Here is a 14283-nt window from a genome sequence, read left to right on the forward strand (position 1 = left end):
AAAACTGTTCTAAATCTTCTCAAATTCACTGAAATAGATCACCTTAGAGGGGCAAAATAAAAATGAGAATCAAAATAGAAGTGCCTTCATTTCAGAGCATTAGTATCTCCCTCCTAAAAGCTTTCAGCTAAAAATCCCTCACCAGGTACAGTCTGTGCAATTTATATTCAGTCTACTTATGATCTTTCTTTTTCTTTAAGGAGTGATTAGATTTTATTTTATTTTATTTTATTTTTTATTTTATTTTATTTTATTTTATTTTATTTTATTTTATTTTTTTATTTTTTATTTTTTTTTAATTACCAAGATGCAAGTTTAAATGATCCTCTTATGCAATGACGTATTGCTAGAGATACTAGTTGAATGGGAGTAGGTTGCTGGCATAATAAATGATGAACATTGTCAAATAGGAAAACCTATAAGAACTCAAAAAACAGTTTGATTTTGAGTATTTCTGGTCCCATGTAGTTGCTCCGTTCAAAGCACTTTTCAAAGAGTTTTACTATCAGAGAGGTGCCCAGTGCTTCATGAAAATCTCTCTCTTCCAAAGGATTTATTACTGGTTTTCTTAAAATACTTACATAGATTTTCGTGGCTTCAGAGAATGCTGAGTCCAATATCCAGCTCTACAAACAAAAGGAAACTGAGAAGGTAACAAGAAAATGAAGTTTCTGATTTTGAAATAAGCTGCCAACTGACGGTGGGGTTTATCTGTTCTAGCACAGCGCCCAGTAAGGGTGTGTAGCACATCATTATGTAGTCAAATTTAGCCTCTGGCTTACAGCAGGTATTTCAGTAATTTCTTCAATTAGTGCAGCCACTCCCTCAGCAGGGCTTAACAAAAAGCTCCTTAAAGCATTTAAGGTTTGGGAGCTGCTGGCAGAGTCTTGGTGGCTGATTTTACATCTTTTGTGCAAAGCCAGTGAGGAGACGAGCTGAGGCTTTCAATGGATGGATGTTTCCACATGTCCCAAGGGGCTGACCCAAGGTCCTGGGGAGAGGTTACCAGCCCCAGACCTCATGCCATTTCCCCAGTGTGGGGTCTCCATCCAGGCACACCTCAGCCCTCCTCACTGCTCAGCTCTCAGCCTCCTCACGTTAACAAGGGCTCCTTAAATTTGGACTCACCTTGGAGCCATTTCGTAGAGCCATCTGCCTCTGGCTGTGGCCAGCAAAACAATACTTGACTGACAAAGAGTAAGGTGAAACTTTTTTCCTGACTCTGCAGAAGGTGTGCATATCTTTATAAATTAACTCTATTCAAGCTGAAACCCTGACAACCTCCATAATTCCGCTCACCAGCAACTTGCCTCCTTTCTGCAGCGTTGTGTTTGCTTCACTCTCAGTCCCACAAGGAGAAGACACATGCATCCCTATCACTTGTCCATCTGTTTTCCCATCTTGGAAAAAAATCATGGGGAAAAAGTTAGATACCAAAGTGCATTTAATTCTACAAATGTTAAGCAATGTTTCTTGAAAAACAAACAGAATTAGTGTTTTATTGCCATGGTAGATTTCCTAAAGCAAATTCAAACACTAATTTAAAAGCACCATTGAAACTAGTACAATGCTTGAGGAATGAGTCATATGCAAGCCTTCTTAGTTAAAATTTCAAAAGGACAAAGATATGCAGAGCTGTACTTCTGCTAGTATTGTAAATCATGGTGACTAATGTTAAAAGAGATTTACACAGCACAGTTGTTCCCATCTCTTTCATGAACCTAAAAAGTTAGATCCAGCCTATACAAAGAAGCCTAGTTGTAAGTTACGGAAATAATTTAACAAAATGATGAAGCAGAAGGAACATATTCACCACTGTGTTTCAAAGGCTATAATAGAAATATTAAGGTTGGAAAAGACCTCCAAGATCATCTGGTCCAACCATCTCCCTACCACCAATGTCACCCACTAAACCATGTCCCTAAGCACCTCATCCAACCTTTCCTTAAACACCCCCAGGGGTGGTGGCTCCACCACTTCGCTGATACATACAACTGAGAAAGTTAAAGGTGGATACCAGGGGTCGTTTAGGAATTTTTACCATCTAGCAGTAGCTAGTTACCACAGGCACGGGGAAAATATTGTAACTTGTTCCTGCCATGATGAAGATAGGTAAATGGAAGACTTTTTTGTTTGTTTATCTGTTTGTTTTTGTTGTTTGTTTGTTTGTTTGTTTGTTTTTTCCTTGGGGTTACTATGTGCTGGAAAGAGCAAACATGGACCAGAATTTATATCAGCAAAAGAGCCACCTGCACAACACTCATTATATTCACCTTGATACAAACTTTTCTGGATCACATTGATCTGTTAGATTAGATCATTTCCCTGACGGCAGGTCATGGCACTGAGCCTGCAGGAGTTCAAGAAGCATTAGGACAACGCTCTCAGACATGTGGTCTGATTTTTGGGTGTTCCTATGTGGAGCCAGGAGTTGGGCTCAATGATCGTTGTGGGTCCCTTCCAACTCTGGATATTCTATGATTCTTTGATTTCAAGCCTCAAATCACTTCCTGGTTCCAGCCTAGCTGGAAAAGCATTGAACAGCAGTCAGTTGTCATTATTTTACTCTTTTGACCATTAAAATGTTCTTTAAGGCATACTTAGATCTTTCTGGCAGAGAGAAAATCATCGTCTCTCTTACATCTGTGCTTTTAAAGTTTCTCAGCTAGGCTTTCCTCCATTTATTGTACTTGAAGTACCTGGTCAATGTACACACGGTCTGTGTGCATCCCTTGTTGATGCAGAAGGTTCATACCAAGCTGAGGGGGAACCAGGAGCTCCTCAGGAATTTTTCCCCTGTCGAACACCACTACTGAATCTGAGCAATCAGGTAGCAAACCAGCATAAGAAAGTGGTGCCTGTTGGCTTAAGGCATTCAGTCAGGGTTTTCCATCTAGCTCTGCTTCTTTATTCTAGCTGAGAGGCCAAATGAAAGATACAGAAATGTGGTTGCATGGTCTATTTAGAAATCAAGTCCTAACTGGTTACGTAAGAAACCCGTGGAAGAACTGCTGAGCCTTAATCTCCCAAGCACTCGTCCAGTCCTTTATTTAAACATATTGCCCATCCTGAAAATCAGGACTTGGAACTGCTCTCTCTTGGGTGTAAATCAGCATGGAAATTGCTTCAGTGTTATTTAGATGTAGCAGCTGTACCCTCTAGTATTAGCTGGAAGAAATGAATACATTATTAACTGGTTTGTACAGCCAGCAGTATCCATTCATTCATGCTGCTTTCATTTTATGAATCATCTTTACTTTCTCATCTATACAGGGAATATGCATCATGTACATGAAAAAAAAAAAAAAAAAAAGAACCCAACACAAAAAGATGTTTGAAAAAGTCTGTCATCAGGTTCTTTTTTTCTATACCCTTTCTTCTGATGATCATCCCTTTATGCTTACACCATCATCATACTGAAAGCAAATTAATTACATGTTTCCTAAGTATAATTTCATATAATTGATTACTAGCTAAAGCAAACCTCAAAGAAAGCTCTGTTCTTAATTTTGGAGGCCAGTGAGGAACCATCTGCAAAACCAGTCCTATTTATTAATGTGCCCTTTATTCTGAGGCATTTTGCTACTTTGCTAGGCCGAGTACATAAATATTAAATATGTATTTATTATTTGTATATTATAGAGGTTATATACATGTATATATATCAATCACTGTGTATAATCAATTATCATATGAAGACTACTATGAAACCAACACATTGGTACCAAATCTCAGAAAACATGGATGGCCCGAACACCGTTTTAGTTGTCTCTTCTGTGGTTGTGTTTATATTTTTGACAAAGCAAAAGAGGAGAGGTATCTGGGCAGGCTTTGACCCATGGTTCTTCACATACTTCAGCAATGTCATTATAACTATGAAGTTGGTTGTACCTTGAACATTTCTGTAGTGTATCCTTGTGTTCTCAGCAGTGACCTTCACTACTCTTTACTCACAGACACATGGGTAACAGTGAGGGGAGAGAAGGAGTTTCTTTGGTGAAATGAGGGAAAACTGAAGTCCAGGTAATTTATCTTGATTGCAGGCGTGAAGTTTTCATCAGAGGAGGAACACTGTGGACCACACTTTGCTTGAGACTTCTCAGAAGTGTTTACAGGAACAGAGATATTATCTCACCTTACTGACAAGGTCAGATTCCTGCTTCTTATGTTTTTATGTCACTTTGTGTTTTCTAATGGAGAGCTGACAAATTGCGCTGGTGCTCCCTTCTGCTTCTTTGGTGCTTTAAAAGGGGGACTTAAAAAATATAGGGGTGAGGTAGGGTGGTAAAACTTTTCTACTCTTTCTGTATATGTGGTAGTCAATAAGATAGAATAGAATAGTTTCAGTTGGAAGGAACCTATGAAGAGAACTTATCAAGTCCAACTGTCAGACTACCTTGGGGCTGACCCAAAGTTAGAATATACCACTAAGAGCATTATCCAAATGCCTTTTAATAATTAAGTATTAGAATTCTCCCCAGGCTTATTCTGACAGAGAATAAGCCAGAACACCACGCAGGTCATCTACCTCTAGGCTTGAGCTCCACACCTGAGATTAATAAATAGACAGACTTATAGGGATACCTACAGAGGATTAGGATGGGAAGTGCCCAACTAGGTGCTGAGAAGCATTAGGTCCACCAGGTGAGGCAGCATGATGGGCACCCTGAGCGCGGTGGTGGCACAGGTTCTGGCTCACCCCAGCAGTGCTCAGTGGGGTGGCAGCTCTCTGCTCACATAAATCGCAGAGTAGCTTTTGTAGCTTTCTGAGATTCCTGTTTAAAGACGAAAGAAGCAGGTGGTCATGGTGTTCTGTGTGAAATGGTAGCCTGTGCTTTACGATGTTCTTACTTGCTAGCTTACTTCGTTGGCTGCTTCAAGGGTTGCAAATGTGGTTTGCTGCTAACAGAGAATTAAAATATGCCAATGCAAACTTCAGCTGCCTTGGGCAGATAGAGACACTAATATCTCTTTTCTCTTCTCTGATTCTTTTTCCTATTTAATTAAGAGATTTATAGGGGAGTATTGAAGTACTATGATATGAATACTTTGACCCATATTTTCTCTTGCTTTAAAACAATTTCTAAAGAGTTCAAGGGCATAACGGTTCCTGCTTTCCAAGTAAGAGGAAAAAGGTATTTAACTGCTAGTACAGAATGTGCTAAAATATTTTTTATGGTGTACTTCTTGAAACTTGAGGCAGCCAAAGTTTACAAGGTCATATCTTTTGTGTTTCCTATAATTTTGGAACCCAAGGCAGTTGTGTTAATGAAGAGATTTATTTAAAATTCAAAGGAAGAGGATTTATTAAGTAATAAAATGTGTTTGATCTTGGGGAATGAAAAAATAATTTTTTTATTTTTTAAAGGAAATGTATTTTTCGTGTTTGAAATTATATATTTATATTTAATTAATTAATTTATTACTCAGACTTTCTAAGACTTGTCATCTGAAGATGCCAATGCATTTTTTGAAAATAAACTGTCTGAGTTGTCCATGTAACCAAAATTCAGTATGTTATTCTCTAGAAAACAGCCCCCTCTGAAGTGCATCCCTGGGACTTCCAATGTGTGACTGAAGGCATCAAAATCACCCAAGTAATTTTAAGGCCTTAAAGATTTTAAAATCATTTACTTATCTCCCCTAAACAACAGTGAGAACTGAGTATGATTATTTTTCAAGATATGCTTGTCTACAAATTATAAGAAATCCAGATGAAGTGCTTAATTTTCCAACCCGGAAAGAAAAATCTTATCTATTTCAGTGGTTTTGAAAATGGGACTTCAATTTCCAAATCCCTGCCATGATTTTTTGTATTTTACTTCAAAATGGAGCATGAGAGATTTATAATATTTTTTCCTGTACTAATTCTTAAAAGCTCATGTATTCTAGACCTTTATGCAAGTTTATAATGAAATGTAATGCTCACTCTTTTTGATGAGGTTAAATAGTGCCTGCTCAAGTAAATGATGTAAATAGAATAGAATAGAATTAAATAGTTCACTTGGAGGGGACCTACCAATATCATCTAGTCCAACTGCCTGACCACTTCAGGGCTAACCAAAATTCGAAGCATATTATTGAGGGCATTATCCAAAAGCCTCTTGAACACTGACAAGCATGGGGCATCAACCACCTCTCTAGGAAGCCTCTCACAGTCTTTGACCCCCACAGTAAAGAAACTTTTCCTGATGTCCAAATTGAACCTCCCCTAATACAGCTTTGTGCCTTTCTCATGTGTCCTGTCATTGGCTACCAGGGAGAAGGGAATAGCATTCTCCCTTTGCACTTCCTCCACTCAGGAATGAAATAGATGTTGATTGCATTCAGATTGTCAACCATCAACTTAACTTGCTATTAATCAGTCTCTCAAGGTCATGAGATTAGCACTGTTATAATTGATGTGAAAATAATTCAAATAAATTCTAGTATTGCAAACTGAATTATATATTGTCTGTTAACCTAAATACTATAAACTGTAAATTCTCTGCTGAGAAAGTCTTCTCTTTTAAACTGTAGAACATTGTTAAACATATTTGATGTCTTTGGAGCTGATCAAACTGGAAAATATATATATATATATATACATAAACATATAAACTTCAAAATCAGGTGAGCCTTGACAATGAATATCAGCTCTGTAACAAGTGATACTCCCCAGAAAAAATATTTCTCAGTGTAGATCCCACAGATGGGTGTATGAAATAATAGTGCAATAAACAGGGTATTAAACCAGTCTGTGAAAAGTGGTTTAGAAGATCAATGTATGAGGTGCAACTCAAGCCTACCAGTTTTTGAGAGAGAGATAAAACCAATCGGTAGTGCACAGGCCCTGTGCACTAGGAGCAGCAGTGTGAACACTGCCAAGTATTTCTTGCACAACAAAACCAAAAGAAAACAGAGTCAAACACATCCTGTGTTGCGGACATTGTCATGAAAGGAATTATGCACTTCACTTGTAAGTGAGAATGGTCAACATATTTATTGATGAAAATCGTGATTTAGCAAAAATCAATCATGAATAGGATGGAGATTTAACAAAGTTCTAATGGTAAATGTGACATTAACAAGTTCCGTGATGGCAATGTCACTTGATTATTTACTGCATAGAGGACAGGGTTAGACTAAAAGCATCAGGGAGACCCTTACCTTGAGTCATGAGGTTCAGAATGGGGTCTTTTTTGTCACTGAAACTCTGAGGAGCCTAGATACAACCAGATCGTATTCCAATCCCAGACTTGATGGTTTGTGTCTGAAGGACTGCATGCACAATCAATCCTTTATATCCCTTAGTTGGGATTACAAAGTTTCAGCTTGCTTAGCAAATTACTTGTAAAGTTTCAACAAGCTACCTATTAGTCACGGAGTATCTGTCGCAGGTAAGGAATCTCTTGACTTCAAGGAATAACCTCAAGAGGCGTCCCTGCTCCAGGGTAAGATTCTGGCACACAGCCCACTGCAGTACAGGGGAGCTCACCAGGCTTGGGGTTGTCCCGTTTATGGGGTAAGATGACTGACTACCATCATATGTGCATACCAGCCATATCTGGCTAGTGCATGCTCAGGTGGCCCTTGGATCTGTCTCTTCAGAATCCACCTGGAGCCTGGGCGGATTACAGCTCTCATGACCAGATGTGTTCATCACAGCCATCACTTATGGCTATCGCCTAGGCAGGGTTACAGGTGACAGGTAAGGTTAAGAGGGCTAGGAAGAGTACACTGCCACAGGCATCCATTCTCAAATTCTGCAGAGGGAGGCACACTTCTCTCTTGTGTCTTATTCTTCCACAAAGTGAGAAGGACACTCTTTTAGATCTGTGACTTGTGATCCTGTCTCTGCCTGGTCATTTAAAACATCAAAGGATGATGGCACAGTCCCCTGGACAACTGCCGAGGGGCTCTGCTGCTCTAAGTTTCTTGAATGAAACAAGAATTTCTCCAGCAAATTGCCCCCACTGCTAAAGATTTGCAGTGCAGGGACTATCTCAGCCAGAGGTGGTTTTCAGTGAAATAACTAGAAAAGCACTGTTTATTTACTTAATTATCAAGTAACCAGTGACAGATGCTGTCCTCCTAAAGCCTCTTTATGTGAGGTGAGAGAACAAAATCTGCTTACAATTAGGCTTCTGATCTCTCCAGTTCTTTTTTCCTCCAGTTCCTTCTGTGTTTTCCTAAATCCTTGCCCTGCTCAGAAGAACATATGAACAGAGGATATGAATCTCGAGGTATGCACGCCACTTATTAGTGTACTATGCTATAATGCAGCAACCACCTGCTTATATTGACTGCTGTAGTGCTTTTAATTACGGGAAAACATCATGAAGAGTTTCTGGGAGCACCAGCCCCTGCCTGCCTCATTGACTCTTCATTCATAGACTGAGTCCTCATCATTGCTTGGATGCAGGTGTTCATGGACCTCAGCAATGCTGTACTAAACTGTAAGAGCTGACAGTCTGTCCCACCTTGGAAAGCACAGAGATATTTTTATTTTGAAGAGCAAGTCAAAAAGAACAGTTGTGAGGGCTGTGGCTGATGGGCTTGAAACTGGCCATTATACACAGAGAGTGATGTTTAATCTTTTTAACTACTGAAGAGCTGATTACCTACTGACTTTTATCACAATATAATGCCTCAAGTGCCACTAGCCACCATTCCTGGACAAAAAAAATAGCTGGGTGTCTCAAATACAGTACAAGAGTCAGTCATTTTTGAGATATAGGGGGAAAAGCTGCCATATTCAAGGATGTGCACTATAAAAAGTAACAGCTTTAGAGGCACTTAATAGAAGCAAGTGTTTCAGTTTGTAAGTGCTTGTCTTTCTGCTAACCAAGAGCCAGTTTAGTGGGCTCTCCAAGCCATGAGTGTTACTGGCAAATCCAAGGCATTGGCATTGGATGGAGGTAGAACGAGGTGACCATGTGTCTGAACTGATGGCTGCTCCTGCTTGTGGTTTCAGTGGAGATTCTGGTCCTTAGGCTCCCGATCCACCGAGCAGGGATGGCAGCTCTAACTCAGCTATGGACAGTTCTTGGAGATTCAAGTAATTCTGTAATACACCTCAACCTAGTTAATCTAGTTTTCAGCATTTTCTGAAATACCGACACATTTTAACTTGCATACTGAATGGCATACACATACTTTCCTCTCAGAAACTCCCAGCTCCTGTGGTCTTCAGTCTTGTCTTCATTTGGCTATAGGCATAGCTTCCTATTTGATCCACTTGATACATCGAGAAAATTAAAGGTTTCATTTTTTCAATATTTAACTAGTGGTGCTGGAATGCTGCAGACTGGCAGGGTGAGGTTAGGTTGGATGTAAGTGAGGGAAACAGGAAGAAAAGTAGAGATAGGAATTACAAAGAGTTCTTGTAGGTGGGAGCTGAGAAATGGCTTGAGCTCAACTAAATGAGATGAATTTTACTTTTATTTCTATATAAGTAGAAGTTCCTGTCTAAGTTGGAGCCTCAGTATTATGCATAAAGGTACATGCATGTGTGCCTGTATATGCATCACCACAACTCTAACCATTTAAGTTTTTATATGTGGTCACTGGGTAACCACCTCACTGTTTTGTAACCTTTGTTTTTTTCTTTTCACTTCCTCTCCTCCTCTTCATTTCCTTCCTCCATTAAGTACAGACTGTAAGCTGTTCAGAAAGGTTACTGTTTCCTACTTGTTTTCCAAAGGAACCAAAGAGATATTCATGACTGAAAATCAATTTCTCATTAGCCATTCAGTAGTGGCATGCACTCATGCATGGAGAAGTTGCTGGAAGCTAATTCTGGCAAGCAATGTGATGGAAGTGATTTTTTTCAATAGTATTAGCAAGGCAAGGTAGGGAAAACAGACTTCTGGAGGATGGTTCATGTAAATAGGAAACAGAAAATTAAGATGGAGATGGAAGTAGGAAACAGAAAAGACTACTCAACCTGACATCATGAGCATGACAGAATTAACAGGAAGTAAAACAAAACCAAACATCAGAGCAAGGAAGTGATACAAGGCAAGTAAACATGGCATAAAAATATATTTGACCTTACTCTGTTAAATTTTTGCTCCAGCTTATTGCTACTTGTATTTTATTTCAGAAATTTGACATTAAAGTGAAGTCAGCTTTGGTCCTTTCTCCGTTTGGGTGGACTGTGGGTCCTGTACGAGGTGCAGCAGCTCTGCAAAAGCTGATGCTGCCACATGCAGCCTTGAGACCTCAGTTTACATTTCACTCAACATATGTGATGCCACATTTTTTAAAAAAGATGTTCTAAGTTTTTAAATGAAAAATGTTAATAACAATATGAGACAGTGAAAACAAGAACACACAAATGAGCTGAGCTTTAAAAGAAACATTTTATTTGGTAAAAAATAAAAGTAATAAATTATTTCAAGACACTTTTTGGTTTGTATCTGTACATACACAGTATATCCATAACATAGTTGCTATGTAATCCAGGAATTCCATCTGAGAAAAAGGATTTACATATCAAGTAACTATTTTAGATGAAAACCAAATCAGTTGCTGTCAGTATTGGAACCAACATATCAGTATTAAAATCAACTTGACAGAATTCCTTTTTTTTCTCCTCAGAAATTACTCAGTAATACCTGTTCTGGGTATTGTGTGTTTGCAGCACCCCTCATGACTGTTTTGCATCTTCTAGATCAGCGTTCCTCAGCTTTTTTTATTCAATGACCACCTAATGATTATTACTACTTGAATCCCTATTTCAGTTCCGCAGTATTGAAATACCAGCTCTGTCTGAACTGATAAAAATTATATTATGTTCTCTTACACAAATCTTTTGATTCTACTTGCTTCCTTTGTTTTATGTGGAAATATAGGCTTTTTTTTTTCTTTTTTTTTTTTTTTTTTTGTCTGGTCATGTTTTTTCAGTAATCAGAACTCACTTCCAAGTCACCTTGTGAAACCTTATGGATCACCAGGAATCCACAGACTCTGCACTAAGGAAAATTAGAACCTGAAACCAAGAGCAATGATACTCTCACACATAGGTGAGACTTGGAAGAAACATGACCGACACGATGTCAAAATGCAGCCATGACATCACCATGGGTGATAATTAGACATGGCCCAATGAAAACAATGAAACTGTATAGTCAACTGTTTCCCAAAATATATCAGCTAGGACTACACTGAGATTTTTACACCAAAATCTAACAAAGCACATAAACGTATGGCTGGTGGTATTTTTTTTATCCCAGGAGGGTTTAAACCATCCTTCTACTTTAAAGCTAAGTGGGTGTTTAATGCTTCACTGGATTTTCTGGGACTTAGGAAACTATAGATAACCAGTCTGCATTTTGAGCATGCTGATTGCTAAATGAGGCAAGAACAGACAACGTACAACTGACATGTAAGAGGCCTGTGTTTGAATGCTAACAAATGCATTCATTTCTCAAACAAAACAAAATATTGCTACTGGTTGTTAGTCTTTAGGATAATAATTCTTGGACTGTCATAAATTGTCTGCTTCAGAGAGACAAGATTTTTTTTTTTTTCCCAGCTATATTTACATTTATTTGTTGTTGGAAGCAACACTATCAAAGTAAACACGAATCATGCGCCTCTTATCAGAAATGCTTATTTTCTGCCAAAAAAATCTTGTGTACTTGTCCATGGAATTTTTAGTTAGCCTAACACATATGATGGGAAAAAGATGCATAGTCCTCACAGAATCCAGCGGCATCTTCTGAAGGGATATCCAGTTTTTTATTAAACTAGATTCACTTCCAGAAAAATGCAAATATATTTTCAAGATATACACATAATTGATTTGGTAATCTAGCACCCTAAATCCTCCTGGATTTTCAGAAACAGGACTTGCCTGCTTTTTAAAGCATTGCAATATATGGAAATTGCTTTTAAATACTGACCTGGAGGGGACCGCTCTAAATAAGAAAGGGATTAAGCAAAACTTAACAAGTCAGTGTCACTACAATAGAAATCCAAAATACTAGCTTTGCCTAAGAGTAAAGCAGCTCACTTCTGAGCTGTCCAAAAGCAAATGGCTTCTTCTTCAATCCTGTTTCTCAAAGCCGTTGTCAATATGCAACATTTTTTTTTGGCATCATGTCCAAATGTGAAAAAAGGGAGACCTAACTGAAACTTCTCGTAAAGAGTTGAAAATGAAAAATTTCAGACTCTGCAGAAAGGTACTAAGACATCTGTAAGCACCTACATGAAATAAAGAATGAAATGGCAAAATGGCATTTGAGCAGTGCAGACTTTTCCCCTGTCATTGGGGTGCTAATGGAATATGTACTCATGCAAGTGAAGACACAATCGGAGGAACATCTCTTAATTACCAACAAACTACTGCAGATTTGTTTTGGTCTAACTCTAACTTAAATCAAAACAAACAAACAAACAAACAAAAGTCACTAGAAATATTGTGCTGCACAGTACAATATTGATCTGGGGAATAAGTTCTTACTGATCTCTGTGTGTTACATGGTTGTACAGCTACTTGTCAGTTGTACAGCTTATGCCAGGTAAGAGCAAGGAAGAAGTACTACAAATGAGAAAAAAAAAATATATATATATATTTATCATACAGCTTAGTGGAGCCATTTTACATTTTATTTTTACATTATCTTGCCACAGATTTTGGTATTATTTTCCTTATGACTTTTTTATACACCACAACATTTCCTTATACATTTCAGAAAATTGAACATATATATATATATATTTTTTTTTTTTTTCTGTGAATGATATTGCTCCTGCACCTATCAATGCACAAACATCTATGGCCTGATAAGCTTTTGTTCTCTCAAGGTTTGTAACAAATAATAAATACTACCCTCATGTATTAGACAGCTGGAAATTTAATTTGTCTTATTTTTTAACCTTTCTTTACAAGAAGTTCGTATTTGTTAGCATGAATAAAGAGTACTGCGCAAGATCATTAATAAAATGACTATCATTTTGCAATCCAAGAGGCAGTAAAAACTGTTTATTACAAGGCTGAAGAAATGAAGCAATTAATTCACTGGATATTATGACCACATATCAGGGTGGTTTATTTATGACATTAATTGTATGTGCACCGTATGCGGGGTCTGTATCTCCTGGCTGCGTTGCCCAATGCTGCATGCTCCTGAGGGCCACATTCAGCACTGCATAACTCTGATCACCTGAATCTATTAGGGTGCTAATGGAGTTTTATTTAATGTGGAAATGACACATCATTTCCCAACTCCCAAGCCATTTGGCCAAACGACTGTCACGCACAGTAATAACTATTACTTCACAGCCTTACAAAACTAGGAGTGCATTGGGTGTGTGGGGGGTGTTACAAACTTGCAACGTGCAGAGCACATTTAGGACACACTGAACAAAGTGCATCTCCTCGGGAAAAGCAGAAACATCACAACAAGCTTTGGGAAAAGGAAGATCAAAAATATAAACTCTATTCCAAACATACACATATCCCTTTTCTTTGCAGATGCAAAGAGCATGTACATTTTTTTCCACACTTTTCCTTTCTTTTTTTTTGAAATGGCTGGGTTCCCACACAAACAGGAGGCAAATCAAACATGAATGGGCGAGCACTGTTTTCCCACCTGTAATGCACAATTCTGGAGGGAACAAAATAACAGCCAGTCATTGCACCAGCTGCCCTTGGAGCTCCCCGGTGTGCTCCCCCATCTCTAAAGCAGTAGCTGCTGGCAAGGCATCGGGCTGCTGTTCCCATGCATGGTGTCCGAGCCACATCCTCCCCAAGCAGCCTTCAGCCTTGTAACACTTCTAAAATAGCGGTGTCAGTGCATTAAGTGTCTGATCCAACCGCCACCGAGGTCAGTGGTGGTCTTTTTCATTCAGATCAATTAATCTTGGATCAGAACTGTATGCACTCATTCTCACGCAGGTTCTCTGAGGAGATATCTGAAAATGAAAAAGGATATTCTACTACAATTAATTTATTGCATTATTAAGTGTATGAGCAGGATCTTCACTAAAGGCTCTTAATCTTCTGTGCATAAATACAAAATATAGCTATATATCTATATAAGTGACTTGGTAAATTAAAATATCTGCCTTCTCAGGACTCTCTAATTAGCAACCCACTCTGGAAAATAGAGTAAAAAATTTCCAAAGTGTATCAGATACATCTGCCCAATTTTACTACAAAATGCAAAGAACTATCACTTCAAAACTTGCCAGAAGGCCGTTGCCCTCCCTCCCTTATTTTCTTCCCAAATCTAGTATTGCCTACAAGTGTATGTCAGAGCTCATAAGAGTATAAGGAAAAACTAAATATCC

Source organism: Anser cygnoides, chromosome 3 (genome assembly GCF_040182565.1).
Source record: "Anser cygnoides isolate HZ-2024a breed goose chromosome 3, Taihu_goose_T2T_genome, whole genome shotgun sequence".
Taxonomy (NCBI): Eukaryota; Metazoa; Chordata; class Aves; order Anseriformes; family Anatidae; genus Anser; species Anser cygnoides.